The sequence below is a fragment of the Aythya ferina genome, assembly GCF_964211825.1.
Source record: "Aythya ferina genome assembly, chromosome: Z".
NCBI classification, from domain to species: Eukaryota; Metazoa; Chordata; class Aves; order Anseriformes; family Anatidae; genus Aythya; species Aythya ferina.
Genome location: NC_140299.1, coordinates 34,397,561 through 34,412,827, shown reverse-complemented (window position 1 = coordinate 34,412,827; position 15,267 = coordinate 34,397,561). Strand labels below are relative to the sequence as shown.

The following is a 15,267-nucleotide window of genomic DNA, read 5'->3' as shown; positions in this document are numbered from 1 at the left end:
GTACTCAAGTGGGCCCAAGAGACCTTGAATTTATTTCCCTGTCAATGTGTGTGTGTGTGTGTGAACCATCTCAGCATGCCAGCATATCTCTGGGAATTGCTTTTGTCAATTCAGTTGTGACCCTTACAGTGTCTGCACTGAGACCTCCCTAAACACTAGCTCAGCAGCATACATTATAAGCTACTACATAAGTGCATTTTCTATTCTTGGTAACAAAACACTGCATTGTAAAAAGTTATTTTGATGTAAATTAATAATCTTTAAAATATGTGGCTTTTGATGGTTGGAGTCATTTATTTATTTTTTAACTAGTTACTTTGTGTATGTGCTATTTTGGTTTTGGAAAGCTCTGCTCAGGGCAGAATGTGAATGAAAAAATGAGAGCCACTGTTAGTAGAGGCTCTTTAAACACTGTAGGTGGCACAACTTCCTGGTGCTTTCAGTCCTAATCTTGGAAAAACATTGCACTCAATGATGAAGTCCGTTAATGTATCTACTAAATGGAAGAAAAAAAAATCAATCAATCAATCAAACAAACAAAAAACATTCAAAATCCATATACATATTGTTAAAAAATACCTTGACTATCATATTTAATATGCTACATGCAGCTAAAAGGGAATAAGATTCCATATTCATTATTTTTAATATTATCTGACTTAGATTTGTATCGTAATTAAGGTTTACCTAACAGGAGTTTATAAGGAATGGGCACAATAATGTCAGACTTCTGGCTTCTTTGAGAAATCTAAGCAGTGACCCTTGCTCTGCCTTCAGTTCATCTGAAAGAGGTTTTCTTATGCTAAATAAAAAACTTTGGTGAATACCTACTTTTTAAAAGCTCAAACAAATTTTTTGCCTGATATCTATGAGATAATGAAACATTAAGAGGTTAAAAATCAGATTGAGATTTGGAAGATACCATAATCTAAATGTCAGAATGAAATTACGAGCATCTACTAATAGCAGCTGATTCCTGAGATTGACTCACACTGTTAAAACCTTTGTTACAGTCATTAAATTATTCTGTAAACAAATAATTATTTTTAATAATGTTTTCACCAGTTATGTCTACATTTTGAGTATTCAAATGAGAAGGTTCAGCTTATCCCTTAATATGATTTTAATTGTTAATCCACCTTTATTGGGTACTTTTTTGGTAAAAAATATTTTTACTGGGACTGAAAGAATAGTGATAAGGTTTTCTTTGTATGTATATGTTTGCAAATCCTATCCCCATTTTTTTTTCCTCATTTTTTTTTCCCTTTTGAAGTACATTGGAATTGAATATTTCATGTAATGGGGCAAGAGTTTTTTCAGCTTTGGGGCGGTAAGGTGATTGCAGGTTGACATACTAGTCTGTTTGTAATTGAACTGGATTTACCACTACCACTTACCTGTTAACCTCCCTTCTCCAGAGGTTATAACCAATTGACATCTACTGGCATAACCATCCATGTGATCATGGGGGCTTTCTAAGGGGGCTCTCAAAACAATATATGTTCCCTAAACTTCTCTCATAGTATGAAAGACTGTGAGTTTGAATGAGATATAAAAACTTCTGGTTTTGGAAGATGATGACAAGGAACAATAACTGATATTAACCTAGCCCACGTGTGCTGGAACATCATGGCTGTCACATCATCTATCTCTAATATGAAAGGGAAGAGGCGAATTGGCCATAGGCTTGCATTGGCTGACCACAGTAGACATGTCAGCCAATGACATGATTAAGTTTTCCATTTATGATTAAGTTTTCCATTTGTAAAATATCTCAAAGGCATTGTGAGTTCATTTGCTGATGTTGGTAAATCTTTGTTTTTCAGAAGAGATGGTGCATGACCTGCAACATCTAGATATCATTAAATAATATAAATGATATGTTAGTGTCATTTCAAAAACAGATCTATTCCTTAGCATAATTAAGGTATAAGACTTCCTTTTACACCACATTAGTAACAATTACAGTTATAAGACTCTAATATTTGTGCAAACAATAATTACAAACAAATTGTTACATGAGCTGTCTTAAGTGAATGTAACTTCCCTGAAAATGTTGAAGCAACCCTGAGGTAATTAAACTCTTCTTCTGCAATGACCAGTAACTGTAATTGTTTAGCAAACACAACCTTGTCTTCATTCATTTTGTAGTTCACTTTCAAATAGTGTTCTTAGCCTCCAGAGCATTCATTCCTGTGACATTTTGTGAGCAAATCAAAGCCGAGATATCCTTCTGTTCTCTCCCAAACCTCAGCAAGAATTGAACTATAATTCTTTATTTTCTATATCTGTAAAATTCAGACAACAATGTTAAATTATCATAGCTGATAGAAAAATTCTTGGCAAAAAATAGATGAAATGCATGAAAGGGTAATCATAATGCCAGTGAGTATAACATTGTCCTATGTCCTATGGTAGCTAGCTCCAACTCAAATGTCTAATAACAGCCTCAAATAATAATAGGTTGGTAAACCTCTTCAACTATTAACCAATACAATTTCATAACTTTTTATATATATATATATATATATATTTTTTTTTTTTTTCCTGAGATGCTATTGCCCTATGCAAATAATAAGCTGAAGCAGAAAGAGGTAATTGACATGTTTATCATGGCATGAATTTGTACTATGACCCAAATGATAGAATTGGTTTTAGAATTCAATTTGACTAAAAATGCAATATGTAGTGTAGCACAATGACATTACTATTACATCAAAAAGAGAAATTAGGATTTTTTATTATTATTATTTATTTATTACTAGATTACACAAGTGTGCTTGCACTTACAGTACAGGAGAATCTATACAAATTATTTATCTGCTAATAATTTGTAAGTTGTTTCATGTAATTTGGACTTTCTGCTTGAGGTTAGGCAATGTTTTCTTTCACCCAAATCTTAAATGACATAATATTTAATTGACAACTTTGCTGGATAAAATAAGCTCCCTCTGCTGGATCTGAAAAAAAAAAAAAAAAAAGAGTATGAATCAGCATAGGTAATCAAACTGGTTATTGAGGTTATGCCATTCATTTTAGGGAAGTGGATTTTCTTATTAATCTTTCTTGTTCAAAGCACCACTTAAAGAACTTGAAGTTAAAGCTTTATCTACAAGGAGTGTAGAACCACTGATGGATATTACTGGCTTCAAAGATGTAAAGAAGCCTTTTCTGAGACTAGTGTTTTTGTTTGCTTGCTTATTTGTTTTACTAACCACTAAAAAGTCATCCTTTGACGGAAAAAGAAAATATGATTTTGAACAGTAAAGGAAATAATATTATACCTCTTAAAACCCTGAAGAACTTAACTCTATGACTGATATACCTCATATCTGCCTTCCCATCATGCCACGAAAATTGCTTTCAGAGCATGAGATGATTTTAAAAATCATGAGATGTGATGTGAAACAAGTTACTAAGAAAGCATATTTTTGGAGGGGTTATGCAGAAAGGGAGAACAAAGAGATACCTACCTTTGGGTGTGTTCTTTTCTTAATTAAAACTGAGATTATATAATTATATAGTTACTATATTTATTAATTATAATTATATGGCTATAATATGATTATACTAATTATATAATTCTTAGTCTCCAACAGTTGCTTAAGGAAAAAGACCAAATGCCATGAAAACCAGAACTAAATAATGACATACAACAACATTACAATTTATAAAATCTAAAATGAAGGCCTCATTTTTCAAAGTTTGCTATGAAACAAAAATCCACTATGACAAAATCTGCTTTTCTTAAACAGTACTTGACTTTTTGATTGTTTCTGTCCTTATAATCCGCATATGCTAGCTGCTGTATACAAACCAAAGAGCATCAAAAATGTGTGATGTGTTTCTGTTCCAAGTTGCAAAGTTTCATAGATGCTTGTAACATTCTGTACTTACCAGAGACTGTGACTAATTAAGCCTAGAAAGCTCACTTGGACAGATCGTCTTGTCTCTAAAACAGAGAGAAAGCATGTTCCATATTAAATTGTATTATTCTGCACTTCTAATTTAAGATCCTTTGGGAACTGGTTTTCATAAACCCTATTGTATCTCACTCCTCTTCCCTGCCTCTTGTAGCAGTCTAATACCTGAATGCCATGTACCCAGACCTTCAAGATTTTTGTTCAAGTAACTTAAAATTTGGCCTGTAATACATATATACTGAAGGCTTAAAAAGTAAAGAAAGAATACTAACTGTATTTCAGCATCACTGCAGTAAATCATTGCTTTGTTACATGGTTATAGGAGGATTGTCTGCTTTGGTGTAGCTATATGTTTTGATCTGCATGTTACATTCTGCTTCTTCATATCTACACGTACAATGTCAAATACCAAAGAATACGGCTATTCTTAAACAGGATGGAATTAACACAAGAATATGATACAATTTCCTGTGAGGAAAAAGAATTAGTCAGACTGGTTGAGGTTGGAAGGGACCTCTGGAAGTCATCTGGGCCAGCCCCGATATTCAAGCAGGGACACCTAGAGCCTGTTGACCAGGACCATGTCCAGATGACTTTTGAGTACCTCAGGAGTCCAACCATCCACCTAACACTAAAAGTCCACCTCTAAACCATGTCCCCAAAATGCCACATCCACAGGTCTCTTAAATACCTCCAGGAACAGTGACTCCACCACTTCCCTGGGCAGCCTGTTCCAGTGCCTAATCACCCTTTCTGTGAAGAAATTCTTCCTGATATCCAATTTAAACCTCCCTTGATGCAACTTGAGGACATTTCCTTGCATTGCATCACTTTACACCTGAGAAAAGAGATTGACACATTCCTCACTGCACCCTCCTTTCAGGCAGTTGTAGAGAGCAATGAAGTCTCTCTGCTCAGCCTGCTCTTCACCAGCCTAAGCAACCCTAGCTCTCTCATATGTCTAGTCTCTTCATCAGCTTTGTTGCTCTTCTCTGCACATGCTTGAGCAACTCAATACTCTTCTTGTAGTAAGAGGCCCAAATCTGAATACAGCCCTCAAAGTGGAGTCTTCTAATCCTTTGCTGGAGTCTCTCCAGTATGTCCATGTCTCTCTTGAAGTGGGGTCCCAGAACTGGATACACTACTCCAGATATGGCCTCACCAGTGCTGAGCAAAGAAGGGAAGGATTACCTCCCTTGACCTGCTTGCAACACTTTGCCTAATGCAGTTCAGGATACAGTTAGCCTTCTTAGTCACAAGGGCACATTTCTGACTTACGTTCAACTTGGTGTCCACCAGGCTCCTTGGATGTTTTTCTACCAGTGTGATTTTCTAGCCAGGTGGCCCCCGGCATGTACTGGTGCATGTTGCCATGTCTGCTGTTGGAGGTTTCTTTCTTTTTTTTTTTTTTTTTTTTTTTTTTTTTTTTTTTTTTGTATAGTTTCTTTCAGACAACCTGTGATCATGATTATGTGTCAGAGCTAGCTTTTTTAAAATCTAAAGCAATTCTTCCTTCCAACACTGAAATGGCACCAGAGTTAATACAGAAGACTTCTTAGAAGTCTTAGACTAGAAGACTAGTTAGCACAGCTGAAGTAAAAGATGGTAAAAGATGGTAAACAAGCAGGCCTGTCTTCTCATGTGTAGTGAGATGATTATTTTATCAGATCTAACATTAACCTTCTACAAACACCCTATCTTACAATAGGTTGGCAATTCTAACCCCCCCCCAAAAACAAACAAACAAAAACAAACAAACAAACAAACACCAACAAACTCAAAGGAACAACTCTCTAGGGAGGCAAAAAAAAGTAAAACATTTAAGCATACTCTTGGATTCCATTTCTTAAGAGTCTGGATGCTAGAGAAGTTTGGTTTTTATTCACAATCAAAAGATTCACGATCCAAATTTAAAAATGGCAATCAAAAGATTTCTGTTTACTTACACCCAGCTTGAGGCTAAAGAACCTCATCTTTGTCTTCTAACTTTTATCAGCTGTAGGTCACTAAACATTACATTTGAATCAGGATCCCTTTGGTTTTAGTTAAAACATAAAATCACTCCTGTTGGGAAGAATTTCTAAAGGATATCTGGTCCAAACTTTGGTACAAAGATTAGAGCAAGTTCTCTGAGGCCTTGTCTAGTTGTGTCTTGAACACCTCCAAGGATAAACATTCCCCACATTGTCTGTCCAACTTGTTCCTGATCATCCTCATGTGAAAAATCAAGATACATCTTTACGTCCAACCAGAATTTTTTGTATTGTGACCTTTGACCGTTCGTTCTCATCCTGTCTCTACACACCTCCAAGAAGATTCCATCTTCTCTTTTCTCTCCCTTTAGTAAACTGAAGACAGTAGTGATATACCTTCCCAAGCCTTCTGTTCTTAAGCTTGAACAAAACCATTTCTCTTGGCCCCTCCTCAAACATCACGTGATTGGATACCATGCCTACTGGTGGACCTCTACTTGACTTTCTCCAGTATGTCCATGTTTTTCATACTGGGATGTATAAAGCTGGACACAGCATTCTAGATGTGGTCTCACAAGTGTTGAACAGAGAAGAAAAGTCACTTCCCCACACCTCCTGGCTGTAGTCTTGCTCAAAGAGGCAGAATGTGGTTTGCCTTCTTCACTGGAAAGACATATGTTGTCTGTCCACCAGGACCTTGTCTACTCAACCCAGCATCCAGCAGCTTCTGAATAGCTGTTTTTTTAGGCAGTCAGCCTCCAACCTCTACTAGTGCAAATGTTACTCAAACCCAAGTTGCAGGATTTAGCACTTGTCTTTGCAGTGCTTCATGGATTTTCTGTCATCCCATTTCTCTAGCCATTCATAGCAGCTCTGATCTTCAGCAGGTCTCTCAAAATTCACCTGGGATTATTGACCAGTTTATCAAGGGCACATTATGTCCCTGTGTCTGGATCACTAATAAAGATGTTAAACACTTCGAGTTTCAGACTAATTCCTGCAGAACATCACAAGCTTCTGACAACCAGTCAGACTTCATACTGCCGGTCACAACCTTACAACCCTGGCATCCCAGACACCTTTCTGCCTACATTATCATCATATGCTGTCTGTATCTTAACAATCATGGCTAGAGCTATGATTCCTACAGGGAGCCATTCCCTACAGGGAATTGTTCTGAAGGCCTCTCTAAACTGAGGTAAATGACATCCACCTTCCCCCTCTTGTCTAAACCAGCTTTCATAGGATAAGTAATCCAGCTGGCCATGTATATTTTGTCCTTGCTAAATCTGTGTTTCTGATCATTTTATTCTCTTCCATTTTTTTTTCTCATGTCATCTGGATATGGTTTCCAGGAGGATTCATTTCATCATCTTACCAAGGACTGAGGTGAGACTGACCAGCCTGGAGTTCCCTAGGTCCTCCTTCTTGCCCTTTTTGAACATGGGTGTGCATCATTTGTCATTTTCAAGACACCAGAAATCTCTACCAAACATGATGATGTTTTGAAAACAGCACAAAGTGGACTCACAGTGACCTCAGTCAGCTCCCACCATACCCTCAAATGCATTCTGTCTCATTCTTTAGATTTGTGTGTATCCACTTTGCTTAAGTACACCTTAACTGAGTCCTCCCCTACCACAGGTAATTCTTTATTCCCCAGGGCTTTGATACCAGGCTCAGGGAGGCACGGAGACCAAGGACAGACATAAGCAGTAAAAATGAAGGAAAGGAAGTCAGAGAGTATTTCAACCTTTTCCATAGAAGCCCTTATTTCTGCCCTTCACATCCTTTACTAATTTCAACTCCCACTAAGTTTGGGCTTCCCTAACTCCATCCTTTTTTTGCATCTCAAAAGGTTCTTAAAGCTTTGGCCTGTATTGGCCAAAATTATACCTAACAAGACACCTGCATACTTTTTTTCTGTTACTGCTTTTGGCTGCACCATTCTTTTTTCATGCTGATAATGAACAGTGGGGAAACAAACTATTCAGTAGACGGTTTCAGGGTACGTGACTACCTAATATCTCAATCCATCCTACAGCACCTCACGTTAACTGAACTTTTCTTCTGAATCCGAACACAAAGATTCATATTCCTGTACCTGGAAGAAGCATAATTTGACAGAATTCAAAAACAAACAAACAAACAAACAAACAAACAAACAAACAAACAAACTCTGAAACAATAAACATTAATATTATTTTCTGTCTTTTACTGTTCATGTTATGAAGCTGAATAACAGTTGTTTCTTCCATTAACAGCACTGTCTCTACAGCCCTACTAAAACATCATCTGCAGTTCACAGTTCCAGCTGTAGGTGGCACTGAGTGATACCGTGCGTCTACCCCACTACCCTACCCCCACCTCCCATATTCAGATTTCTTGTTTTTTAGATAATACAACCTCTATCCTTTTCACGAATTGTGCCTGTGACGGCCACTAAGGACATTTGTTAGAGAATGTCACAAAACAGCACATAAGCAGAGGATTGTTGAAAGCTATGAGAAGTTCTGCTAGGTATCATTAGGTAAATATGTTTTACTATAGTTTTCCACCAAAATCTGACATAGAAAATTGAGTGGGGCCCTTTCAAAGTGCAAACATGGGACATGAAGAAATACGTGTAGTATTCCAGCTAAGGCACACACAGCAGGAATCCAGAAATCCCATAATTGCTTCAAATCCATCTCCTGCTCATTCCCTTTGTTCCCAGAGCTTCAGGGATAGTCTCAGTTTTGAGATTTTTAACTTCTTTTAAATTCTGTTTATGTAGTTCACGAAGTAAGGGACTGACAGTACTCTTCCTACAGTTAGCTCACAACAGAAATAGTCTATGGCTGATACATCTTTATGTCCTTACCCAGATGTTCATGCCCAGTCTTGATGTACAGCCACCTCTTACGCATTTGTTGATAAATGGAGGAGGTGTGGGGGGGAGAGAGAGAAGGTGTTGTAAGCTTTCAATACTGGAAGACTGGAGAACTAAAATGTTTAGAAGTCTGTAATATGTGTTACTATTGCTTTTGTATGTGTTCAGTGAAGAAAGAAAAGAAAAAAGAAAAAAAGGGAAAGGGAAAGGGAAAGGGGAAGGGGAAGGGGAAGGGAAGGGAAAGGAAGGGAAGGGAAGGGAAGGGAAGGGAAGGGAAGGGAAGGGAAGGGAAGGGAAGGGAAGGGAAGGGAAGGGAAGGGAAGGGAAGGGAAGGGAAGGGAAGGGAAGGGAAGGGAAGGGAAGGGAAGGGAAGGGAAGGGAAGGGAAGGGAAGGGAAGGGAAGGGAAGGGAAGGGAAGGGAAGGGAAGGGAAGGGAAGGGAAGGGAAGGGAAGGGAAGGGAAGGGAAGGGAAGGGAAGGGAAGGGAAGGGAAGGGAAGGGAAGGGAAGGGAAGGGAAGGGAAGGGAAGGGAAGGGAAGGGAAGAAGAAAAAAAAAAGAAAAGAAAAGAAAAGAAAAGAAAAGAAAAGAAAAGAAAAGAAAAGAAAAGAAAAGAAAAGAAAAGAAAAGAAAAGAAAAGAAAAGAAAAGAAAAGAAAAGAAAAGAAAAGAAAAGAAAAGAAAAGAAAAGAAAAGAAAAGAAAAGAAGAAAAATCTTAGATTGAGAACATTTAGAACACACTTTCCAGTGTAGCCTATTTTCTCTCAGTATAGTAAATACCATAAATGCTGGATCTGGAAACTATTACAACATTTTTAGAAGCTGAAAACTAATCGTAATGAGGTCTTGCAAACAATGAACTCTATTCTCCCTCTGACATACAGGAGGATTTACAGGCATATTATTGCCTGTGCATTCAAAGACAAATCCCTTGTGCATAAGCACAATAGGACACAAATATATACCAAGTTCTTTTACAATTATAGTGCTAGTTTCACCCATTTATGACTTTTAAAATTATTGTTTTAACAGTAGATGGCAATATTTAGTTGAAACCTGACAAACCTTTGTGAACTTTAGAGTCACTCCATTCTGATTTTACTCATGAGACCTAGAGATGCAGAAAAATAACATATAGCAATATATAATTAGAAAATGTAAATTAACCAAATTATTTAATGATCTATATAAATTAATAAAGCAAATACCTTATTTTCTTCTAAATTCCAGCTTGTCTGTGCTAGTTTTAGACTGAGAGCCATCTGTACTCTGATCGTTTGTCTGGAAATTTAGAAAAACATCAATGTACTTACTAAGTGTTAAGCTTTCCATATACAAAATTATAGCTAAAGAAAACCAGCAAGTTAATTTCTTAAGGGCTTATCAATAAAGCTTTTCCTGAACTACACAGGTTGTATTCATATCAAAACTAGCCAGCGCCAGGCTTTTTGGTGTGGTTTGATATATTTATGATTCTGTGACTTTCATCATAGCTGATTCCTCTGATAGTGGATATTCTCATTTAATGCTGAAATTAGTGAAAATTTTACTGTTGACTTGATGGAAACAGGAACATACTATGTGACATTAAATGATGCAACTGCTTTTGGTTAGTCAGATCACAGTGAAAACTGGGATTTCATCTCACTTTAGACACTGTCTTGTGATAGATGTCTGCATGCCTCAGATGCATGCTCAAAGAATAAGCATTTGGTCTCCACTCACCCAAGATGAGTAAGTATCTACATCCTGGGCTGTATTCTTTTTCTTTGGATATATATTGAAGATACTTGTCTATTGTCTTGCCTTGGCAGAAGAGGACAAAAATTTTGGAAAGGAATGCCAGCTGTTGGAAGCACTGTAGATGTGCTAGTCAAAGAAAGACTGTATGTGTGTTTAATCAGAAAAGGTAGCACTGCTTGAAGTAAATATGCTGCATTTCTTACATCTGCCTCTTAGATCTGCCCAAGCACAGTATTTTCTACAAATTCTAATGATTTTAGATACTAAATACAGACCTTTAGGTAACATATACAGCTCTGTGCATGTGTGATTCAATTTCTTTGGATCTGCCTTGAAAACTCAGGCTTCAGTTTACACTCCAGTAACATTCACTAAGTTCTTCTGCTTAAATTACAGTGGAAGTAAAAAGCAGGTCAGTATATATTTTGGCATATGGGGCTTTATGAACCCTGCTGACCAGGGCGTATCCCATGCATAGTACAGCACCAATTTACAGAGACTAGGGCATTATTCCCATCTTTTAGAAGCACAGCCTGGGTCATGTTGAGCAGACAAGTACAGGAAGAATGCCATCAGAGAGGGAGAGTGGGAACTGAGTGAAGAGAAGAGGCCCTTGTACAGGGAACACTGAAGAAAAGAGAAAGGAAGAAGGCCCAGACACTGGAACGCAAGATGACTTTTAATCTGCCAAGGGTTTAACAAAAGCAATCCTGAGGTTATCCAACAGGGAGTGAGCCTCTTATCATAAATACACAGATGATTTCACGGGCATGCTCTGGATCTCACCACACTTCTATGTGTATCCTGTTAAGTGGCATTTGGTCTTTGACTTTTTCTCATGGAATAATAGCTCCTGTAGAACTTCACTGGAGGCTGCGCATTCCACAGGGCATTTATGTGGATATGAAAGAGTTCAGCAAATATCCTGTGTATCTATAGCTACTGCACTTTTTTTCTGATAATGGAATGGAAGATGTATAGAGTACTAAGAAATGAAATATTCTGGAGTAGTAAAATCTAGTAAATGTAGGGCAGCCTCTGTATTCTTCAAATACACTGAGATTAAGTTATCTCTAAAGAGGTGTTTAATCAGAGGAAGAGAGAAGCATCTAGAGATAGAGGTAAATAGATTAGGATTAAGTAACTGAGGCTGTCCTCTGTGCTTTGATTGTGACTGCAGAATTCCTTTGAATTCATCTCCCTGCAAGGAAGTCTAGTGCAGCTGCTTGAAAAACCTCTGACTGTGGAATGAGTGAGAATGGGAGGCTGCTAAAACTTCAGCTGACTGCTAGGGCTGGTTTTGAATCAAGAGAAGGAAAATGTCCCAACACAAAAGACATGGAAGTTTAAAAGGTGAAAAGCAAGACAAATCAGGGGATTCAGGGTCACACATCTTATGAAACACATCGTATTACGCTTACAAAATATGTCATTGTAGATTTCTGTTTACAAAATATAGAAGACTAGGTGATTGAACAGTCTTGGAAGGAATTAGTCAGGAAGTATACACACACATTTTCAGTAATCTCTCCTAAAAAACAATGCATTTAGGCAGTAATTATCTACCAGCAGTATGGGCCATTTGATGAAGCTTGAGGACACAAATATAGCCAAACTAAGAGGTTAATTCAGGGGTTTGGAGCATAACTTTTCATATATTGCAGGCTGAAAATAAAATGGGTAAAAAAGGGCCTCTGATTTGATGCTGTCTTTTCTGGAATGTATAGTGCAACTGGATCTAAATTTTGGGAGAGTGCCCAGTTTCAGATGTCTAAAGCCTCTGTTGAAAGCAGTGGAGACTATATGCTGCCAAGGTTTTATGTATGCAACTGCAGATTGATTGTCTAATGGCAGTAGTGGGCTTTGATCATGAGAATCTGAAGAGAGAAGCCTCAGTAGGCACTCCTTTCCTCCTTTTTTCCTTTACTTTTGTAACTCCTAATTGTACTGTTTTTCTATGTATTTCCCTGGTATTTACTACAAACCTTTTACTGATAACTGAGTTAAAAAGTTCCTCTCCACATGTATTCTTCTCCTTCTTCTTCTTCTTCTTCTTCTTCTTCTTCTTCTTCTCCTTCTTCTTCTTCTTCTTCTTCTTCTTCTTCTTCTTCTTCTTCTTCTTCTTCTTCTTCTTCTTCTTCTTCTTCTTCTTCTTCTTCTTCTTCTTCTTCTTCTTCTTCTTCTTCTTCTTCTTCTTCTTCTTCTTCTTCTTCTTCTTCTTCTTCTTCTTCTTCTTCTTCTTCTTCTTCTTCTTCTTTAATTATTGTTATTTTAAGGGCTTGCTAGTTGAGGACAGTGAAAGAGGAGTTAGCTGAAGAAGGTGCAAGGGTATGCAATTGCTCTAACACTTTGTCTATTTCGGGCTTTATGGGTGAGAGAAACAGATGAAGATTATTTCCTCTTGTTCTCTGTTTCTTATTAGTAAATCATGAAGAATTCATAGGTACAGAACATCCAAGAGGAATCATCATATGTATGCAAGGGAAAATTCTTTCCTTAGACTTTTGTCAATGTGTGAGTCAGATTCATATAAAAGATGCAATAAGCATTTCTGTTCTCAATTAGAGGTTTTGTTCTGATGGCAAATTAAAATTTAAGTCCAGCAGAATTAGGTGTGAAATCTTGCAGATTCCTAGCTAAGTGTACATTGTGATTCCACTTGGCAGCTAGCAGGACTCAGAAAATCACTCCTATTGGACTCTACTTTCCATTTTACATAAACTTCTGGAGTTGCGATTCTGCATGAAATGACAGCAAACTGCCACGAATATATCCTTAGCTTATTTTTAGTGCTCACTTCCTTCCCTTAATGAAAAGAAGGGCAACACACCAACTTTTATACCTTTTTACTGAAGAGTAGCACTCTTGATTCTTACGGACTAAACAGATGAGATGAAATGACAATGAAATCCCTGGAAGTATATACTTTGTTTTGCATTGAAAAAAAAAAAAAAAAAAAAAAAAAAAGTGCAGCCAAAGAATTAAAACATTTAAAAAAAAAAATATTTGCCCTAAAATCGGCCCATTCACTTTTTTTTCGTTTTAACTCCAGTTATGGGGAATGATCTCTGAAGCTTCAAGCTCTGTTACAAAGACAGATGTTTGAACAATCCTCTTCTGCTCAGTATCAGCTGTTTGGCAGAGCTTTCTTCTGAAATAAAGTACCAGTTACCTGCTAATTCTGGCTGCATTTTCAGAAACGATACAGGGATTTGTTTGATAACAATGGTGTCCACCCCGCTCCCCACCCTCTCCCTCATCTTCAGGATAAGTAATCCTGGAGACTACAGGATGTCTGACTTTTTACATAAAAGTCAGTGTGATTGGTTGTCTGTGTGAAGAGGATCTAAAGAAATAAGTTACAGAACTCCCAAAACAGGTGGGCATATAGAGTCAGAATGCCATTCAGCGGTGTCATGTGATTTTCTCTAAATACACTTTGCAAGATTCCCCTGAGCATAAAAGCGAGCTATGTTGCTGTTTTCCTTCCCTCTGATTCCTGCACTACCACTGTAGGGGAGGTTCTTTTCCTTCAGAATCTAAAAGCTCTTTGAGAGGTGAACCGCAATGCAAGAAATAAAAATGAAACTTGACTTTTCATATTCAGGCCTTGACTAGGGAAGGGAGCAAGAGAACGTTCCCTATAAATGAACTCCCAGCTTAATAAAATCATAAAAGCCCCATAAAAGATTAAGTATTAGAAAATAATAGCAGACCAAAAAAAAACAGTAACAAAACACAGTAAATCATGCTTGGAGGGAACCTGTTTCATTTTCATGAATTAGGATGACCTCTGCATACTTCACCAAAGTTCTTATTTTACCACTCCTGAGCTCATAAAAGAGGGTATATTTCATCCCAGGGGTAATGTTAAGATACTGTGAGTTAAGCCCAGAAATATGTGCTGAACATCCCCCGTTACCAGACTGGGTGGAGCCTGGTGCATAGGACTAAGTCTTGAGTAACCCTTTCAAAACCTTCCTCATCCCACAGTGCTCCCTGCTGCTACAGACCTGAGATCTGAGTAATTTGTCCTTGTGATGAGGTGACAGCCTACACAGCGGCTGAGCTTGCTGGAGTCTCTGGGAAAGATTTTGGTTCACATTTGATATTGCTTCCTAACTATTCAACAATCACTGCTAAACTGAGGCATTGTTATTCATGCATGGGTCACCAAAGGAAGGATATGAACATAGGAAATGTGAGGCACACTGTGACCGTAAGTAGCACTAGGAGAACTACTGTAATTTTTAGTGGCCTCCAGCTCTGATAAATTACACCAAAACCTAATGTGGCTCCTAAAACAGCAGGCATGCTAAGAGCCACCTTTGTCCCACCTGCCACTTCTAACCATGCCATATGTGCTTCTGCTCCCAGAGGTGCCGGGCAAATTTTCAGACAGCTTCTCCATCTGGAAATGTTAGGGATGGACACCTTCAAATGGCAAGTAAAAAAATGCCATCTCCCTCTCCTCTATCATCACCATTAAAGCTATGCTTGAAGTCTACCACAGCTCTCCTCGACCTTCTTTTCAAGACCATAAATATAGGTGCTTCACTTTTCCTTGTTAGGTCTTATTTTATCTTGTTCTTGAGGATGTATCTTTATTTTGCTCACAGATATGTCTAAGACTTTGAAAGGACTGTCAAACCTTCAGGCTGAATTTCTGCTGTTCTATAGAAACTGGAGAACTTGCATCTCATTTCATGACTACAATAGGAACTAATACTCTCCCTTTTGCTGGTTGCACAGCTCTACA

At 37.7% G+C, this 15,267-nt stretch overlaps 1 long non-coding RNA gene across 3 annotated transcripts in view; it reads right to left on the bottom strand.

Annotated features, from left to right (window-relative positions):
* Positions 1–2,708: 2,708 nt before the first annotated feature.
* Positions 2,709–15,267, bottom strand: part of LOC311426960 — a 16,982-nt gene continuing 4,423 nt past the window's right edge. Inside the window, exons 1-5 of one of the 3 annotated variants that reach the window (XR_014687142.1) lie at positions 12,494–12,602; positions 9,974–10,046; positions 9,831–9,876; positions 3,898–3,952; positions 2,709–2,960 (exon numbers count right to left, since the gene is read on the bottom strand). This is a non-coding gene — a long non-coding RNA (uncharacterized lncRNA). Of the gene's footprint in view, positions 2,961–3,897; positions 3,953–5,309; positions 8,797–9,830; positions 9,877–9,973; positions 10,047–12,493; positions 12,603–15,267 lie in introns of those variants that run through there. The other 2 variants (XR_014687140.1, XR_014687141.1) reach the window with 2 other exon arrangements.